This window comes from Gorilla gorilla, chromosome 2, assembly GCF_029281585.2.
Source record: "Gorilla gorilla gorilla isolate KB3781 chromosome 2, NHGRI_mGorGor1-v2.1_pri, whole genome shotgun sequence".
NCBI classification, from domain to species: Eukaryota; Metazoa; Chordata; class Mammalia; order Primates; family Hominidae; genus Gorilla; species Gorilla gorilla.
In genome coordinates this window covers 175663189-175685375 of record NC_086017.1, presented here as the reverse complement: position 1 = coordinate 175685375, position 22187 = coordinate 175663189, and the positions used below count along the sequence as shown (strand labels likewise).

The 22187-nt window shown below is 33.5% G+C and overlaps 1 long non-coding RNA gene across 4 annotated transcripts in view; it reads right to left on the bottom strand.

Annotated features, from left to right (window-relative positions):
* Positions 1–22187, bottom strand: part of LOC129532553 (uncharacterized) — a 171768-nt gene that overhangs the window by 40192 nt on the left and 109389 nt on the right. For 2 of the 4 annotated variants that reach the window (XR_010132709.1, XR_010132708.1), the window contains one exon: positions 993–1083. The exons of the other annotated variants lie outside the window; for them this stretch is intronic. This is a non-coding gene — a long non-coding RNA (uncharacterized lncRNA). The remainder of the gene's footprint in view (positions 1–992; positions 1084–22187) is intronic. 4 annotated transcript variants of the gene reach the window in all.

The following is a 22187-nucleotide window of genomic DNA, read 5'->3' as shown; positions in this document are numbered from 1 at the left end:
TTCACTTCTTTGTATTAATGTGCTTACCACCAAACTATTGTCTCAAGTTACTTTAAAAAAATCATTTAGCCTGTTATATTTATTACTTTAATTAATATTCAAATACTAATTTTTAAAACGTTTTCAACTTTAAACCCCAGTAATCTCTGAATATGATTAAATGGCAAAAGACTATGACCAGTGCCACACGTGAGATGGTTACAGTATCTAATACTTGCCTAAATTTTTGAAAGTAAATCCAGCACAGCAGATGCAAATGACACAGTGACTATATCAAAATCCTTTCTCAAGCTATGATTCTTTCCTGTGTTCAGAGGTCCTTTCTATTTTGAATGTTTACCCTCTGCTTGGCCAAAGAATCTAGCAAGTGGCTCTCCCTCTCTCCTCAAGGTTGGGTCACAACTGGTCTTAGCTAGGCAGAGTGATGTCATTCTTCTTAGAATGACTGTTTTAACAGAGACATGTATTTTTTTTCCAGCCAGTGGGATATGAAATAAATTCTGTGGGAGTCATGAATAAGGTTTGTCTTCCTTATAAAAGGAAGCACTTGGGAGTAATTGCCTGTCTTCTTTGCTGTGTCACATAACTGCATGTGATACCTAGAATTACTGCAGCAGTCATCTAACTGTAGAGAAGGGTGGAGGAGAGAAATTATTAACATCTGTGATAATGACAGAAGTAGGAGATTAAAAGCACCTGGATCCCCATGATATATATCATTCAACCAGCGGCTCTCAAGTTCTGGAGACTCAGGAATTCTTTACAGTCTTAAAAATTACTGAGGATTCCAAAGAGCTTCTGTTTATGTGGATTATATCTGTCAATATTTGCTGTATTAGAATTTTTTAAAAAAGAAAATAAAACATCTGTATATTAATTCATTTGATGTCAATATATTTATTACGTGCTATCATGAATAACATGTTTTTTTATGAGTGATAACTATATTTTTTCAAAATAAGATAATTGTGGCCAGGCAGGGTGGCTCATACCTGTAATCCCAGCGCTTTGGGAGGCCGAGGAGGGTGGATCACTGAGGTCAGGAGTTCGAGACCATCCTGCCAACATGGTAAAACCGCATCTCTAGTAAAAAAAAAAAAAAAAAAAAAAAAAAGCTGTGCATAGTGGCACGTGCCTAATAGTTCCAGCTACTCGTGAGGTTGAAGCAGGTGAATCGCTTGAACTCAGGAGGTGGAGGTTGCAGTGAGCCTAGATCATGCCACTGTACTCCAGCCTGAGTGATAGAACGAGACTCCATCTCAAAAATAAAATAAAATAACATAAAATAAAATAAAATAAAATAAAACAAAACAAAATAAAGATAACTGTGTGAGAGGAAGCATAACTTTACATTGTGTTCTAATCTCTTTAATATTTGGCTTAATAGCAGAGGGTGGATTCTTATATCATTTTTTGCATTCAGTCCAGTTGTGATATCACACATAATGTAACTCCTAGAAAATGTCACTGTACACTCATGAGAGAAATAGGCAAATAATATCTGAGTATTATCAGGAAAATATTTCAGATCCACATTATGAGAACTGCCTTATCAGTTCACCCTGAATTAAACACTCTCTAATTATTGTTTTGTGAAATAACATAACATTTATTACTGAGAGCTCCTTAAACTGATTTTCTGTTGTTTATGGCTAACACAATTTTAAGTAAAACAACAGCCAAAAATATTCCATTCATGAGTCACAGATTTTTTTCTTAATCTCAAAAAATAGTTACTAAGTCTAGAAGTTATTCTCTGTGCTTACTTTCACCTGTGTGCTGTTTAACTGGTTCTAAAAGTTGCTGACTCTCTAGGCAAGGAGGGCCATTGGATTAAAAATATAGTATAAAATAATTCCTTTGTATTACTAACATATTTGTCATTATTTATTTATTTATTTATTTATTTATATTTTTTTGATATGGAGTCTCTCTCTGTCACCCAGGCTGGAGTGCAGTGGCGAGATCTCTGCTCACTGCAACCTCTGCCTCCCGGGTTCAAGCGATTCTCTTGCCTCAGCCTCCCTAGTAGCTGGGATTACAGACGCCCACCACCATGCCCAGCTAATTTTTGTATTTTTTTTTTTTTTTTTTTTGAGACGGAGTCTGGCTCTGTCGCCCAGGCTGGAGTGCAGTGGCGCAATCTCAGCTCACTGCAAGCTCCGCCTCCTGGGTTCACGCCATTCTCCTGCCTCAGCCTCCGGAGTAGCTGGGACTACAGGCGCCCGCCACCACGCCCGGCTAATTTTTTGTATTTTTAGTAGAGACAGGGTTTCATCATGTTAGCCAGGATGGTCTTGATCTCCTGACCTCATGATCCTCCCGCCTCGGCCTCCCAAACTGCTGGAATTACAGCCGTGACCCACTGCAACCAGACTAAATTATTTATTATTAAGAGGTGTTCATTACAACATCTATTAGCTCCTGAGGAGGAAAATTAAAATTGTCATGTAGAAAAGAATAAAAAAGTATTTAATTCTAATATCTGACTCATATGCATATTTATACATATATGTATAAGAATTCGATAATAATTACCTAAAAATTATTTAAATTATTACATAATATAATGTTGCACATATAATTTGGTTATAATATATTTATATTGCTCAGTTAAAGTAAAACTGTGTAGCTAGAGGTAAGTTCAGTGTCAACAAAACTCTAATAAAAACCAAATAAATGTTTTCAAATTTTAAAATAGCATATGTAAAAATAGCAGGAGTTAAAAAATTGTTTGTGTGTAAAGGAACTCACTCAAAGATTCTAATCTTGATTTTATCTTTTATTTTTTGTAATTGCTACAAAAATGCTAAGTTAAGACAGCAAAGGCTGTAGAAAACATGATTTGAAGTTGAAGAGGTGATATTATACGTGTTTTGTAGGTGAGGTTTCCTAGCCACAAAGTCAGAATTGTTATATTGCAACTGTAAATCTGAGTTTTTAAATATTTATTATTAAATAATGAATTAAAATTATATATGTGTTATATATTTACAGAAAATTATATACTGGAACTGGAATTTAATTTATTGAAATGGAGAACACTCAAAGAGCAAGCACCTTAATTTGACAATTTGTGGAGTGGTAAAATTGATTACATTACAATTTGAAGTTCAATAACTTTTCGCTAGACAAAATTATGGTTAGAACAGAAAAATGAATATTTGCATATTACAGACAGAAATAAATTTGTGATGATCAGTATTTAAATTGATTTGATAATTTAAAACATTTTAGATAAATCAGAAACAAAATATTTCTTGAGTATCATTTGAAACTATCTTTTCTGGAAGTAAAAATAATAATTTATTATTTAAAACAACATGGAAAATTAGCCTTAGAAACATGTCTTTAATTTTGAAGCCATAGGATGTAATATTCAATTACATTTATCACTACATATTTCAAGCTAATTCTGAATTCATTTGAACTACTTTGAAATATGAGCTGAGTGTTGTCTGTATTATTGTTGTCTAATTCAACACTGAATTAGTGTTGTCTGTATTTCCCAAATTTGACATGCAGTGAAAGTAAACAAATCAAGAAAAAGTATTAGCAGCTGCAGGGCGTATTAACTTAGTTTGTCATGAACGCTTGCAACTCAGAAAATTATGAAAATGTTTTACAAGTGACCAAAATAATGTGAACTAAAAACATATTTTAAAACTTAATTTATTTTCTAGTAATATTCTAGAATTAAATATTTGAGGAAAGACATTAGTGGAAAATCAATTTAAATATTAATGAAATGAAGTTTTACAATGCTTTGAAACTTGGTCTGTTGTAAAATTATTTCTTTATAGAACTAATGGATTTTTAAAACTTAACACCATTGTTATATTGTCTCTTCATATCTTGCCCTTGTTTTCTGAGTTAAACCTACACCAGAGTTGCCAAGTTTTTCCTTCTGCCATCTGCATTGAAACTGTCATTCAGTTGCCAGGTTTGGTGACTGCTTCATTGTTTTGGCCAAGCAGTATATTCTGCCTCTTTGGAATGCTTTCAGTGGGGGTACAGGTTATTTGATTCCACTTAACAGTAAATCTTTCTCTTTTTGTGTATCTTTCCCAAAAATCTATAACCCCAGTCGAATCTAAATTTTTAATGAGAAAAAAATTAGAAAAACCCTAATTGGTAGATGTTCTACAAAATATATGACCAATATTCTTCAACAGTGCCAAGGGCATGACAAACCAGAAAGGATCAGGCAACTACCAAAGATTTGAAGGACACTAAGGAGACATTATTACTAAATGCAATGTGGTATAAACTGTGTCTTGGAGTAAAAACAAGACATTAGTGGAAAACTTGGTGGAATAAGTAGTTTAGTTAATAATAGGATTGTATTACTATTAAATTCTCAGTATTGATTAATATACCATGATTATGGTTAGAGGAAGATGAGTGTAAGGTATATAGGAGTTCTTTGCTATCATTGCAAGTCTTCTGTAAATCTATAACTTTTTTTTTTTTTTTGAGACAGGGTCTTGCTCTGTTGCTCAGGCTGGAGCACAACAGTGTCATCACAGCTCACTGTAACCTCAAACTCCTGGTTTCATGCAATCCTCCCACCTTGGCCTATTTTAAAACTATTTTAAATAAAAAGTACAAAAAGGTAAGTGAAAATATAATAAAAATTGTCAAACCCTTGAGACTTTCTCAAGGAATTTATGTTATCTAACTATGGATGGGACCAGTAGTGGGAGTGGGAGTGGTGAAAAACAAGACAGACATTCTTGATGTATGGCTTTGGGAGTGCCAAAAGTTTCTTAGCCAAAAGTTATTTATTTATCTAGTAAAAAATAAAGTATAGGTCTTCAATTAGTTTGATAACTATATGTTAGCAACTATTTTGGCAGGAGGATGGGTGAGGATTTATGTTTAGCATGAGTAAAATGCTGGGGAATATGATAGTCAAGTTTATTATCTTTATAAAACTTACATTCTAGTGAGGGAAAGAGAAAAAAAACAATTAATAAGAACATTGCAGAACTATATAAATGCCAAGAAGGAAGTAAACATGGACTCTTCAAAGGCAATATGACAGAAATTCATGGGCCCTAAATCTAGACCCTGCAGTCTTATAGGGTAAACTGATTTGTGCTTAACAATAGTATAGAGATCTGTGATATTTGTAAGAGTGTGCAGGATGCAAAAAATATTTTCCCCAGATAACATGTTGTGAGAGTGATGGTCATTGTATTTGTTTGGATTTTAATAGGTCCATAGGATTTAAGGAGGATGTAAAAGCAAGAAATTCTGAGCCAGCAAAGGATTTAGATGGAATATAAAAAAATTGAAGAGAAGCAATGGAAGGTTTTTTGGGTCCTCTGCAAATCTGACCCAAAACTTTATATAGTTATTGATCAACAAATATTAAACAAATACATGACAAAGTATAAAGCTATAAATTTGGGATATACAGAAGTCTTTAAAAGCTAAACTAAGGAATTGTGATTTTATTTATGTGTCACATTAGAATAAAGGCAAATTTGAGTTATCGGGTAGTTTCAAAAGATCAAGTTGATAGCATGGTTTCAAAAAAGAATGGCGGCAGAAAGTTAAATTTGGATATAACAATAAATAATATGTACTTTATGTTTATTAGCCAACCTAGAATATAAGTATAAATTATTGTATATATATAATATGCTCTATTATCCCTGTTTTGTAGATAATAATTGCTGTATTTTTCCAAATATTAGAAAAATAAATCCCATTATGGTTAGAGAATTTCCCCAGTATCAAAATTTATTAAGTGGTAGAGTAGAGATTCAAACCTAAGGATCAAAGAGTTTGAATTCTTAAACCAAGACGCACCGTAATGGGAGAATATGTTTGATCCAAGGTGGTGACCATGGGAATGGAAGGAAGCGTAGATTAAAATACTGTTATGAATAGAATCAACAGAATGTGGTTATTTCACGAGGGTTGGAATAAGAGGAGTAATTGATGACACCAATGTTTCAATCCTCTAGGGGAGTGGAAAAGGGATTTACTAAACAAAGGATGGTTCTTTTTTGTGAGAATAACAGATGAGATCATGCCAGGAGAGGCTGAATTAGTAGGGTAAGTTTTGTTAATAAGTATGTATGTTAGATCTCTGTAAGTCAGGAAATGGGTACAGACGAATACGTGTAGACATTAGTTCGTGAGTTTTGTAACCTCATCTCTCATTTGTAAAGTTCACGTTTTGGAAGAAAAAAAGCAAATGTGTACAATACTATCTCTACAAAAATACAAAAGGAATATTAAAAATTAATTTAATTTATAAGGAGTTTCCATTGAAGGCTTTTTGAAGTAAGTGATAAGTGAAGTTTCAGATCTGTTATTAGTTATTTTCATGAAAGATTCTTGTATTTTTGAATTATTTTAAAATAATTATGAATATTTTATGTATTTTCATTTTTATTAATATACATTATAATTCTTCATCTTTTCTTTGTCTCTCATTCTTTCTTTTGCCATATAAAACATCCCTAAACAACATTGTTTTTAACTCTATTTGCTTCATATAAATAGAAAATGAGATCTAATTGGTTATGGTATCCACTAGCACCTGGATAAAAGAAACCTTAGAGAAAAAACAAATTTCTTCCTTTCTTTGTCAGCCATTTCATTTAACAATGGTAAATCATTATTTTAATGCATAGGTAGAGCCACTCAATTTGAATCTAAGAAGTTCTTTTCATCTATCTTAGAGTAAGATTTAGCTGCTTTCTAACCATTAAATATATTTCCCTGCTGTTTGATGATGCGATTCTCAGAGAGCAGGATCAATGATGTTTTAACGTTCCAGGTATAGAAAGGGTTTGCTGCTCTTGACCAAGAGTCAGCAGGATGAGCAGGTAAGTCATGTCATTTTCTATACAAATCTTTTTCTTCAGGGTATCACACATATTTTCTTCCCTTGTCTCCAACGCTCTTGCAAAAGTCTTATAAAGGAATATCATGAATTAACTCATTTAATTCTTATAAAATTACGGGCAATATGAATTTCATTTTTCTGTCAAGTAGAGAAACATGATAAGTAACATGATAAGAAATCATGCCCAGATGTTTGCTTCCAAATTAATGTGAATGTCTTTTCTCTTTGCTGTGCCTCACGTTGTGGTGGCTCTGTTATTGCCTCCTATGTGACATTGCAATGGGACTTTAGCAAGGTGTTTCCCAGAATGTTTGGAATTACCAGTTATTGCTTCTACACTTTATTTATGATATGTTGCTGTCATCCCCATTACAGACTCTGTGAAGCTGGATTAAGGGACAATCCAAAGTTGCAGCACCAAAACAAATATGTAATCCCACTGCCACTAGGATTCTGTCTGAGGTAGATCAGTCTCATCTTAGCTAATATGACATTATTTTTGTTGTTGCCATTCCACTAAGATACAGTGAACTCTCAAAACATTTTTCTATGTTTACTGGGATTATCTCTAATTTACATTTCACATTATTTTGGACGCTTAAATTTCAAGTGTTTTCTCTAAGACCACAGCTACAACTGAGAAAAAGATGAGTGTTTTCCTATACACCTTGCAGTGACTACCCCAGCATGATTTACAGCTCTTTCCTAGTGACATTTTTTTTTCCCTGATCTATCCTTAGGACATTTAGATCTACAGGAGCAATAATAAGGCATCTACGCTATTAATTTATTTTATTTTCATTTTTATGGATACATAATAGTTGTACATATTTATGAAGTACATGTGATCTATTCATACATGTATGTGTAATGAATAAATCTGGATATTTGGTATATCCATCACCTCAAACATTTATCATTTCTTTGTGTTGGGAACATCCCAGATCTTCTCTTCCAGTTATTTTGAAATATACAATAAATTATTGTTAGCTGTAGTTGCCCTATTTTGTTATTGAACATTAAATCTTATTCCTTCTCTCTAATTGCATTTTTTTCCACCCATTAACTAACCCTTCTTTATTGCCCCTCTCCACTACCCTTTCCAGGCTCTGAACACCACCATTCTATTTGTTACCTTCATGAACTCAATTATTTTAGATTCCACATGTAAGTGAGAACATGCAATATTTGTCTTTCTGTGTCTGGCTTATTTCACTTAACATAATGTCCTCCATTCCATCCATGCTGCTGCAAATGACAGGAATTCATTTTTTTATGGCTGAATAATATTTCATTGTGTGCATATACCACATTTTCTTTATCCATTTATCTGTTGAAGGACACTTAGGTTGATTCCATGTATTCGCTATTGTGGATAGTGCTGTAATAAACATGGAGGTGCAGATATCTCATTGATACACTGATTTCTTTTTTTGACTATATCTCCAGAAGTAGGATTTCTGGATCATATGGTAGTTCTATTTTTAGTTTTCTGAGGAGTCTCCGTATTGTTTTTTCATAGTGATTGTACTAATTTACATTCGCACTAACAGTGAAAGTGTGCTCGCCTTTCTCCACATCCTTGCCAGCATGCATTACTGCCTGACTTTTTAAAAATAACCTTTTTAATTGAGGTGAGATGATGTATCTTCGTGGTTTTGATGTGCATTTTCCTGATAATTGGTGATGTCAAGCATTTAAAATATATACCTATTTGTTATTCTATGTCTTCTTTTGAGAAATTGTTATTTCAGGGTAAAAAGAACCCCTCCTATCAGGCTCTTTAAATATTAAACAGCTTGGGACTTTGAGACCACTCTTCCGTGACATCTTAACCAGGGGAATCCTAACCAGGATTATGCAATGCAATCCTCAAAATTTCTCTGACTCAATTAAAATGGCTGGATTAAAAGTGGAAAACTCCTAGGTTTGAAGACTAGATAGATAGATGATAGATAGATGATAGATAGATAGATAGATAGATAGATAGATAGATAGATAGATAGATAGATTTGAGTCCTCTGAGAGTGACTTGGATTATCAAGTCATGAGATTCTGTTATAGATTGTTGTAAGTATCTCTTTTCAATCTAGGGAACAACTGAATGAAAAGAAACCAAAATGCAAATAAAATTTTCTAAAATATGCAAATGGAAGTGTGATGAGAGACCCTCATTGAAGGTCAGAATATTCATCTAAATTATTTAGGATGTGAAGAGGCTATACACACCATTCTCTTCATATTGACAAACAGTGAAAAATTAAAATCTTCCCTTGAGTCCATTAGGTTTTTTTTTTTTTTTTTTTTTTTTTTTTTTTTTTTTTTTTTGAGACGGAGTCTCGCTCTGTCGCCCAAGCTGGAGTACAGTGGCGCGATTTAAGCTCACTGCAAGCTCCGCCTCCCGGGTTCATGCCATTCTCCTGCCTCAGCCTCCCGAGTAGCTGGGCCTACAGGTGCCCGCCGCCACGCCCGGCTAATTTTTTTGTATTTTTAGTAGAGACCGGGTTTCACCGTGTTAGCCAGGATGGTCTCAGTCTCCTGACCTCGTGATCAGCCCGCTTCAGCCTCACAAAGTGCTGGGATTACAGGCGTGAGCCACCGCACCCGGCCCATTAGGTTCTTTGAAAATCTTCTGCAAATGGAGTATTGACACAATACTTATTGCTACAAACCCACGTCTAAAATATTCTTTACATATATATGTCTTATGTTTTAGCCAATTATGTGATATATCCCATAGCCATATTTATGTAAACTATTTCAATTATTTGAACCAATCAACTAATGCAAGACATACATATATATGTATCTACATCTATGTATAAATATACATGTAAATATGTATATTTATATATAAAAACCATGTTCTTAAAACTTAATAGATTCAAAGAGAGATTTAATGTAGGAAGCATCAGAAGTTCTTACTTCAAAGCAATGAAAAGCATAGGAATTTTTCAGGGAAATTTAAATGAGAGGATTTGAATGTTATTTCTGGTTCTTTATAACCCAGCAATGTTTGTATTAATGGTATTAAAAAAGAAAATAAAATGTATAGATAAGGCTTTGTAGGAGCATTTCCATATTTATCAGTGACTGCATAAAGTTTAAAAAAAAGTAAACCCTACCACCGATTGCATTACTCTAATACATACATCATCATAATTGTAGTGAATATCTCCACTTATTTTATTATATATATAGGCTTATGCACCCATTGAAATCTCATCTATTATTTTTTCAGTGCTGTCTTTACACTGAGTTATATTAACATGTGGTCTTTATGTTTCCTAATTCGGTATTCACCTGACCTCAATCAAAAAAGTGTTGACTACAAAAGGTTAAACATACATTTTATCATATATATATAAATTATATATATAAATTATATATATATATAAAATACTCCCAGAAACATGCCCTCTGCACTTAGAAACATTGGTTATTTTCTCATTATTTTAGGAAAACAGGCACATATGTAATGATAAATATCTTACTTTTATCACTTATATTATGGTGAAGGCACAGTGTAGAAATTCTGATACCCATATGACATTTAGTTCTAAGGAATAGCCATATACTATTTCATAATCTTGAAATATTTATGCAACTTTTCTCCTAATGCTTCCTTATTGAAGCACTTTCACTTTCTTTCTGTTTTTATTTCATTTTTTGCCTTTGCTACTACAAACAATGGTACATAAAACATTCTAAAGAATAAATTACTTAGAACAGAGCTTTCTAATATGATATTCTTTTATTTTTTTTGATATAGAGTGCCAGGAATTGAATTGCTGAGACAATGAGTACATGTTTAATGCAATAGTTTTAAAAATACACTTTTATTTCTATAGTATGGAGTCCCAGAAATGTGATTGCTGAATCAATGGGTACATTCGTAATGAAATTGTTTTTGAATTACGTTTTTATTTCTATACGACAGTGTTCCCTGAATGGGATTGCTGAGTAAATGTGTACATTTTTAATGCAATAATTTTCAAATACCGTTCTAAGAAAACCAAGAGTTTTGAGAAGGCTTTTGTTGCTATTTTTGCTGTTTTTTAAAGGGGCTGAGGGAAATGTCTACTGGTTGGTACTGGGTTAACTTTCATGTTTCAACCAGAGAAGTCTTCCTTTCATACATTTAACATATTGCTATGGTAGCTGTTGATAGCTATCCATCAGAATCCATTTCCCTTTCCTTGGGCATACATCAACACTATATTTTCTAGCTTTCCTTGCTTTTACTTGTCGCTGTGTGACAGAGTTCTAGGCAGTGGAAAAAGAGCAGAACAAATGAGATCAGTGACTCCCAAGCTCATCCCATAGAAGTGTCCCACATACCCTCCATCTATCTTTCTTCTGGCTGAACTAGAGGAGGCTATCGTGGTTGGTGAACTTGTAAGCCACATTTTGAAGCTTGGAGAAGCTCCGTAAGTCTAAGTGATTATGGGGAGAAAATCCTGTTGCTGACTAGAGAAACTCATCTTGGGAAAATAATTTGTTTAAAAAAGTATTATGTTTGAACCATGATATACTTTGGAATCAATTTGTTACACAGCTAGCACCAACCTAACTAATAATTGCATGACTTGAGCAGAAAAAAAGCTTTTTGAAGTCCGGTACTCTGTTTCAGTAATGTCCTATTCATTTTTTAATATAATTTCCGAAAGAATAAATAACTTAATTTTCTAATAATAGTGACAAAGATGATGATTTTAGAAATGAAATAAAGCAAGTTGTTTAAAAAAGTGCAGTGTGCTCTTACAAGCTTGAAGCTTAGTAATTATTTCCAGCTTCAGGTCATAAGAAAATAACACTAAGCCATATATAGATTTCAATTTTTCAACCTCTATTTCAGAATCTTATAAAAGATAAGAGTATGGTCTGTCTTTTAATAAATTAAGCTTTGGATGCTGATAAATGTGTGATAGTCTTTAATAAAATAGGATAAAATCAAGATTAAAATGTGACCACTGATAATACTTGTGATGCCTGTTAACAAGAGCAACAGTAATATTACAAAATGAAGACCAGGAGAAAGACATTATTCCTTTCCATGAAATAGAAATAGATTACATCAGTTTCTTTCCCTTTTCGTATTTTTCCTTCCATCATTAATTGTGTCATGAAGCAAAATTAGATTTGTCTTCCAAAATTTGTTCGAAGAAAAATATGATTTTTTTCTCTTTATTTCCTTCCTTTCTCCCTTCTTTAATAACGTCATCAAAAAGCCATTAAACAGACAAGCATAGAAGGAGGCCTGGTGAGTCTTGAGGTCCATGTGAGGAAGTAAGACAAATATAGTGTAAGCTGTTGGTGTCAGAATGTTGGTTATGTATAGGGGATTGAGAAATAATTAGTAGATAGATTTCTCAATATTAGATAAAACAATTACAAGTTTGAAAAGGAGGGAACCTAGAATGAAGATTATGGTGATGGGATAGAATTGAAGTTATTAGTGTAAACTAATATAGACACACACATATGTACATGTATAATATATTTAAAATAGATATATAGATATTTATATATTACATACATATTTACACACACATACATATGTATCATTCATAATTATGTACACATGTGTTCATCTACATAGTATACGGCTACACACACACATAAACGCACACACACACACAAACACACACATCTTTGTCCTCATTTTGTCCAGTAAAAAGGCCACAGAGTACCAAGCAGCAATAAAGTAAGTGCTGAAATCTTGGTTTCTGAATTTGTTTCCCACTAAAAGGAACCAGATCTCCTTGAAGAAATGGCTACTTCTAAAATTGAGAAAGGGAAAGGACAACATAAACCTGTAATATCTCATGTCAAAAATTACAGAACGTAAGTCATTTCTAAAAGATTAAGTTAAAAACAGAACATTGTATACTTAACGGTTTGCTTTAGAATAGCATTTTTAATCTACATTTTATGACTTTAAAATAATCTATACTTACATAGTGGTCTATATAAAAGTTAAAAACTATGTACAATAAACTTTTTTACATTTTAAATATAGAATTCTTTCTACTTCATTACAATCATTAATTTATAAGTATCATTTTCTTATATAAAATAACATCAGAATATATCATTGTTATGATAATATTTTGCTAGTTTAAGGAGAGACAAAGTGGCCAATAGAACAGAAGAAAGAGTCCAAAAACATACCATACTTCTGTGGTCACCTGATTTATCCCAAAGGCAATAATGCAGTGTAAAAAGGAGAAGATGGGCTGAGCGCAGTGGTTCAAGCCTGTAATCCCAGCACTTTGGGAGACCGAACTGGGCAGATCACCTGAGGTCGGGAGTTCGAGACCAGCCTGGCCAACATTGTGAAATCCCGTCTATACTAAAAAAAAAAATACAAAAATTAGCTGGGCTTGGTGGCGGGCACCTGTAATCTCAGCTACTTGGGAGGCTGAGGCAGGAGAATCGCTTGAACCTGGGAGGCAGAGGTTTCAGTGAGTCAAGATCGCATTATTGCATGCCAGCCTGGGTGACAAGAGTGAAACTCCGTCTCAGAAAAAAGAGAAGAAGATGGTATTTTTGAAAGTCTCTTGACCCACTACCCTCACATCATACACAGAAGTCATTTTAGGATGGACTGAAATTTTAAACAAGTAAAACAATAAAACTTTTAACGGAAAATATAGGAGAAACTCTCAGTGACCTTGGAAGAGCAGACTTTTTTGGAACAATACAAAATTTATGACAATGATGGAAGAAAGCTAAAATAAACTTTATTAAAATTAATAAACTTACATTTAACAAAATACACCATTAAGAGAAGAAAATGGTAATCTACTAATTGGGAGAAAATATTAACAACATATACATCCTTCAAAGAACTCATTATATACATATACAGAGCCACAAATTAATAAAAACACAGATAACTTGATGGAAAGAAATGCACAAAACACTTGAATAGATAGCTTGATAAAAGCAGATATCCAAATGGCCAATGAACATCCGAAAAATTGTGCAATTTCATTAGTCTTCAGATAAATGCAAATTAAGACCACAACCTGATACCACTGCATGCACTTCAAGGTAATGGGAAAGCAGAAAATAATGTGAGCCAACCAACACTCTCATGTAATACTGATAGGAAAATATGTTGGTACAAACACTTTTAAAAAGTGTTTGGTGGTAACTGCTAAATATTGACAAATAAATACCATATGACCTAGCAGTTTATTCTTAGGTATACGCCCAATAGTTATGCCTGTATATATTCACCAAATAACATGTACTGAAATATTTGTAGCAGCACTATTTTTATTAACCCTAAAGTTTCAGCTAATTTGTGTACAATTATTAGAAGGAACAAATAAATTACGTATATTAATGAAGTGGAATACTATGCAACAATGAGCACAAATGATATAACACTGCCTGAAAAAAATAGAGATAGATTTTATAAACATAAAATTACGTGAAAGAATCCAAACTTAAATGATCACACTGCATGATTCTATTTACATAAAGTATAAAACAGCTTAAACTATTTTATAGGTTAGAAGTAAAGAAAGTGAGCATCTTCAATGGGAGGGGGGTTATTGAGTGAAAGGAGCATGAGACCTCTTCCAAGAAGCAGATAATTTTTCTTCTTAATTTGAGTGCTAATTATACAGATGTCTCCATTTTTGGGAAAATGCATTGGGCTGTATATTTATTTCTGTGCACTTTTCTGTTTTACATACATGTCAATAAAAAGCTGTGAAAAATGGAAGTTAGGAAATAAGAATAAGTCTTCATCATACACCAAATGGAAACTGAATATAAGAAAGCACAAAAAAGTATGAAGCTTATAAATGTGAATTAAAAGTCTATAAAGTTAGATGTTACCCTGATGTGATTATTATGCACTGCATGCCTGTATCAAAATATTTCATGTACCCCATATATATATCCATATACTATGTGCCCATAAAAATTAATTTTTTTTAATTAAATGTATTCATAATTATTTTAGTAACTTATTGACAGATATATTTAAATAAGTGTGCTTTGGAATAAGTCATACAACTCAATTAAAACTTTCTATAGCTTTTATGAATGCTAATAAAAAGTTTCATTTCTGCAGTTGTCACAAGGTATACTTCTGAAAAACAGTCTAGCTTCACAGCAGTTCTCACTATAACTGTAGGAATTTCTGACATGGAAATTTTTCCCTGTAGTTTTGTAAAATTCTATATATATATATATATATACACACACACACACACACACACACGTAATTTATATAATTAAATGTGAGACATTAAATATATAATGTATATTATATATACATTTAAATATATAATTTATATGATATATTTAATGTCTCACATTTAATTCTTAAATATAGATGGTCTGAAATCTAACAGTAAATTTTACTTTTAGAAATTTCAATCATTCAATCATCACTTATTAACAATTAATATAGTGGACAATTTAGTGAAACAGAACTCAATTTATGCATATTTCTTCCTTGTCTGCTGTTTTGTTCTTTTCTACTTGCAGTAAATAAGTCCTGGAAAGTTACCTTTTTCTCTTTTTGGAATCTTTGATAGCGTTCAGCCTCACGAAGAAGTCAGTTGATCTCTACCATTTTGGGAAAGGAGGCAAGGTGAAAGAGCACTTTGAGTTTCATAATAAGAAAGAGAAAGCTTCCTGATCCTTAGTTTGATAACCAAGCTTGTAAAAACAGTAACTGTTGTAAATTTGCAAGGTGAACAGCTAAACATACACTTCTGAGGTGCCAAGCAGCTTAGAGGATTATGCATTTGAAAGAACTGAAACCTAAGGAATATCTCCCTGGGAACTCAGGGAACAATCTAAGTGGACACTGACAAGCAATGAGTGGAGTTGCCACTGGAATCAGTTTCATGTGAAAGATTGCTCTAGACTCTGCCTAGATCAGGTCAAGCAAGATAGAACTGCATCAGGATCTTGACTGCAGCAGTCAGACTAGGAAAGTTTAGTGCTCAACAGCAACACATTTTGACAGCTATATGTAAGAGTAGCCATGGGTTGATTGAAAACCAAAGCCATCTTTGCTTGCATATGGAAATGATTGGATATCTTTTGGAATGTGAAGATTATTTGGAAATGGATTATAAGAAATAATCTTAAGATGAAAATGGGGAGTGGATGAGGTGTTAAAGAGAAAGCTATCAGGCTTTCTGCCACTCTAGCCAGTGGGTCTCCGAAATGAATTTAATTTGAGAAAGAAAGTAAAGGAAATTAACCACGCATCTGAATGTTGTGGATCATTTCCTATTGCTTACTAGTTACCATATACTTAGACACCAAAAAGCAAAACAACAAAAAGAGAAACAAAAATTTAAAAAAAAATTACCCTAAAAAAGTAAATATAGAGGCTGAAGAAAGCATGTTAGTAATAAATATATTGGGACATTTGAGATTTTATCTAAGTAGCAGGTAAAGCATAGAATGTTTCTGAGAAAAAAATTCAATATAAAACAAAATAATGAAATTATATGACAGTAATGCAGAAAGACTAAGTTAATATCTTTTTGTTGTTTGTACTACGATGTAGAATATTGCAATCAGCTTGGGTCACCATGTTCAAAAAGAATATTGAAAGAATAAAACTAAATAAACCAAAATAAAAACATAAATGATAACAAATAGGTAAGATGGAGAAAAAAATTTAAATGCAAAAAGAAGAGAATGTTTGGATTTATATTAGCCATAAATATAAAGATGCTCAATTAAAAATGTTCTTATCCTAGAATGCTCACTTAGAAATGCTCAAAATACAAGTATTTGGATGTATAAAAGCCATGTCAAAGATGGTATACAAAAGTAGATAAGTTAAAGTAATATGGTTTTTTTCTTTTAATTTAAAAACTCTGGGCCGGGCGCGGTGGCTCATGCCTGTAATCCCAGCACTTTGGGAGGCCAAGGCCGACAGATCACGAGGTCAGGAGATCGAAACCATCCTGGCTAACACGGTGAAACCCCGTCTCTACTAAAAACACAAGAAAATTAGCTGGGCGTGGTGGTGGGCGCCTGTAGTCTCAGCTATTTGGGAGGCTGAGGCAGGAGAATAGCGTGGACCCGGGAGGCAGAGCTTGCAGTGAGCAGAGATTGTGCCACTGCACCCCAGTCTGGGTGACAGAGGAAGACTCCGCCTCAAAAAAAAAAAAAACAAAAAAAACTAAAAAACCCAACTCTGCCAGAGTTAGCTATCTTCAATGGTTTGATTCTTTACTAATAATTTCTTATGGTTAACAGTTGTACCTAATAATTTCTTTTCTAGCTTAGTGATTTTTTTTTTTTTTGAGATGGAGTTTCACTCTTGTTGCCCAGGCTGGAGTGCAATGGCACCATGTCGGCTCACCGCAACCTCCGCCTCCTGGGTTCAAGCAATTCTCCTGCCTCAGCCTCCTGAGTAGCCGAGATTACAGGCATGCGCCACCACACCCGGCTAATTTTATATTTTTAGTAGAGATGGGGTTTCTCCATGTTGGTCAGGCTGGTCTCGAACTCCCGACCTAAGGTGATTCACCCACCTCGGCCTCCCAAAGTGCTGGGATTACAGGAGTGAGCCACAGTGCCTGGCAAACACTGATGTAATTAACAATACAACAGTTTGTTATTTCCTTCTTTTATATATAGTCAACACATTACTATGTATTTGTTAGATGTTAGGTAATGCACTAAGCTATAGGAATTCACTAGAAATGCGACTGTGATTAAAATATAGTATTATTCCTAGATTTTTAGTTCCTTTCTCTCTCCCCCCTGCCACACACACACAAATGCGTGTGTATCTGTATCTATATTTATCATATTGCACAGTAGTCAACAACTTATGGCCCATGGACCAAATTCTGTCTTTCTCCAATTTTTGCATGGCCCATGATTTTTACACTTGTAAACGTCTGAAAAAAAAAATCAAACAATCATATGTTGACTTGTGAAAATTATGCAAAATTCACATTTCAGTGTCTGTAAGTAAAGTTTTATTGGAACACAGGCGCACTTATTTGCTTATATATTATCTATGGCTGCTTTCATACTGCAATAGCAGAGTTGAGTAGCTGCAAAATAGTATATATTATTTGAAAAGTCTAAATTATTTACTGTATCTTTATGAAAACTGCTTGTTGTAACAGATATTTGCATTAAATATATGTTTTTTCACCTTTAATTATAAGTGAATACGCATATATATATACCCATCCTAGAGACAGCAGAATGAGTCATAGGAAACCAGGTTGTAAATATAATGAAACATGACATATATATGTTTCTATTGGCAACATAATTTAGATCAAAAGGATTATAGTCTAGTGTTTTTAAAATGATGCAGGGGAAAAGGGGAAGGGAAGAAAAAAGTGAATATTTATAAATTTATTCATAAAATCTTATAAATTTAAAAACAACTACTGTGTGCTTTTCATACGCTTTTTTAGCCAAAAATATCTATTTTAAAAATATTTAGTTAAAATTTATTGATAGGTATAGGAAGGGGTAACTACCTATGTGTATACCTCTTTCTTATGTGAAAATGTCATCCTTTCATAGAGTATGAATGCATTGTCCTACAACTCATACATTGAAAGAAAACTTTCATAGGACTTCATGTATATTATAAGAAGACATCACTTTAAAGAAAGTCAGTAGCAGTTCTAGAGTATTTGAGAGTCACCTTTTCAAACCATTAGTTCATATAAAAAGTGAAAGCAAGATAGAAAGGTATAATGTGGTTATGCCATAGGGTTTTGCTCTTTTCCTATAAGAATAATGAGTGTTTTCATTTTAAAATACAATTTAAAATATGATGCAAAATACAATGCAAAAACTACAGATGAGTTTTTCTACATGGTAATGACTAGGTAATACTAAATCACATTTCAGCTAAACTTCAAAATGTTTCACAATTACATTGTGGTTTGTGCCCTTGTTCATGTTCATGCCTTGTCATTATGTTCCTTGTACATTCAATTTATTTTTTTCTTATTCTGTTAGCCACATCACCCTCTAAATTAGTAATGGATTTAATTGGATAGAGTAATAACCAAGAGCATTTTATTTTCAGAAATGAAATTATATAAATTGTGGTTTGCTTAGTTATTTGTAAATTATGAGTTTTATAAATAATAGCAAGTCATCATATGTTTAGTTTATCAGAAACTTTGAAACTTTTCATGTCATGGTGATATGGTTTGGTTGTTTTCCCACCCAAATCTCATCTTGAATTGTAGCTCCCATAATTTCCACATGTTATGGGAGGGACCTGGTGGGAGATAACTGAATCATAGGGGCAGTTTCCCCCATACTGTTCTTGTGGAACTAAGTCTCATGAGATCTGATGGTTTTGTAAGGGGTTTCCCCTTTTGCTTGGCTCTCATTCTCTCTTGCCTGCCACCATGTGAGATGTGCTTTTTTACCTTCTGCCATGATTGTGAGGCCTCCCCAGCCACTTAGGACTGTGAGCCCGTTAAACCTCTTTTTTCTTTGTAAATTACCCAGTCTTGGGTATGTCTTTATCAGCAGCTTGAAAACAAACTAATACACATAGTATGCTTGAAAAATTATATTGTCTACACAATACACTGGTGTAAAGAGTTGGGTCTGCTTTCATCAGTAGATGATTGACAAGGGGGCTCTAGTCAACTGCAGAACAACTTAACCACACTTAAGGATGTAGGGGGATAAATATTGGCTGTCTTAGACTGGGATACCCCAAAGGAGACCCCGAGAAAAAGAGTTGCAGATAGAGATAGTTTATTTGGAAAGTGAAAACAGGGAGTGGAAATGATGGACACAGAAAGAAGGATGCGTTTTGTCATGATGGCCACTACTGAGAGCTACTGAGGCCAAGGCACAAACTTTCCACCTGGTGTACAAAAGGAGGTAGTACTTGTTTATTTATTGGCTTCTGCTCTCCATTGGTCAAGAGTATCCCCATGGGCTAGGAGCACCCACTTCCAAATTGCACATGTCATGGGTACTTAGTGGATTTTCATGCTGCTCAGGGGCACTTGAGAGAGGGCCTGCTACAAGAAGGCAGAGGCACACACTGAGGCCTGAGATGAGGTTGCATCTCTGCAACATTGGTTTAAATGTGCATGGAGCTTCGCACTACAGTAGCCACAATCAGGAGAATTTGAAGTGGCAAGCAGCAGGTGTTGGTCAGCCTTAGCCCTTTTAATAGCCTTGACCCACTAACTATGCTTTGGAGTCACATACCTGTTGGGAAGTGGAGCCCCAGAGGCAGTAAATAAATGCTGCAAAAGTACATAAATGTAAGTTAGAATTATTCCTCTAGGGAAACTTTCTTTTCAATTCCCCATTGGTTTGTTTCAGTTTTTACATATAAATCTCAGTATGGTTTTACTTCTTTTGTGTTTGTTAACATAGCTGTACTTCATTTTGATGCTGATTTGGCAACCACTTATACCACTGCCTCTTGTGACTGATCTTTAGCATGCTATGTCGGTCCATCTCATATACGAATAAACCAGAGAGAGAGAGAGAGAGAGAGACAGAGAGATGCCTCTGTGACAAAATTTTTAAAAGTTTAAGAGAAAATTCTTCCTGACTAGGGAGTGTTAAGAGATCATCAGGATATCTGTAATATAGTCAAGCTAAAGATAGTGTGGAATCCAGATAAGTCACAGATGAGATCAAAGGGTTGAGTCAGTTCCAAATTGTTACAACCTTGAAATGTCACTTTCCAATATAATAAACTTCAATAAGATTTGTGAAACCTTATTAGATACACAGCCAACCTTGTTTGGTTAATTTAGGCAGTAGATAAAGAGATTCCATTCATGTTTGGTCTGGCAATATTCACAACTTGATGCTTAACAAATTAATATTTCTTCTTTTCCTGCATTGGTTTTGAGGAATTGTGATTTGTTGTACCTTAAATGCAATGTCCATTTAGCTATTAGAATTTGTTTCACACATAATTTTAATGGATGTTAACATTTCTTCCACTGTCATGTAATCACTAAAATTTTTCATACCTGCAAACTTGCTGAATCTAGTCACGTTTGTAATCTGCAAGTTGGCCTCTTATACTGCTGAATTCAAGTAGCTCAAGATTATTATTGGATATTCATTTTCCATTTATTTAAACTTATGAATAATAATCCTTTTTATTTATTCACTATTTCCTCTTACTTCATTTCATCAAAATAAAAATATACTTATGCCAGTGTGTGATATTTTAAGTGAAAAATATGGTTTCCAAAAATGAAAAGATCTACTCATTCAAAATCCAAAACACAGAATCGAGAGTAGGTAATAAAAATGTATTGGACACATTAGTAAAATACTATTTAAAAAGGAAATAGCACTGAACCAGTGGTCAGTATTAGAGTGGAGACTTGAACATGGCACATGTCCTCTGCACATCATTTCCTCCATCACAACATTACACAATTGGAATACGTGCTTCCTAAGGAATCATCTAATTCAAATAGTTTTGATTCATAGAGAGTCAGTTTTTAATAATCTGTAAGTGAACTTAATTATCTATTCTTTACTATCTAATGGTATATGAAAGTTATGCTTAACTATATAGATATTAATGTCATCATAAGTAAAATGGGTACATATATGTACACACACATTCTCTCTGTATTATCATTCTGTCCGTATATTGAGAGCATAATATCTCGTCTGATTAACTTTTCATGAGTCATCATAATTATTAGGCTCTTACTAGCACTGCAATTCTCAGAATAAGAAACGATTGGACAGGCAATCTAGTTCAAATTCACACTCAGTGAACATTTCATATATTAAAGATAGTCACCCAGAATTTCTGTTAATACCTCCAATAATAAGATAATTGTAGTAACAAAAAACCTTACCAACACTCAAGGCAACCCATTCAACTTTAAGTAGATTCAGTTGTTCAATTAAATCAAATTTATTTATTGGTCATTTATAGCAATCCAAATACTGTTCTGGGCATTTGTAATAACTGTCCTTATACTGAAGATGTGCTTCAGTGCATTTTTTTCCAATTAGATTATGTGATTAATGAATAAATTGATATACCTTAAGACTATGGTTGTTTTTTTCAAAATAATTGAAATAGCAACCTACACATCTTTGTTAGAGTCATCATTGTTAATTTTCCATTCAGGGAAGTAGTCTGATTCTTTCTAACTCTCTAGTGGCATATTCAGCATAAGGGAAAATAATGACAAGAGTATAGATACACTCTCTGTACTGTTGTCTTTTCCTGCCATTACTCAGTGTAGCTTTGACAGGTAATGTAAGTTTGCCCTATTCTATGGGTAGTTAGACGACATTTGCTTCATAAATTGTCAGC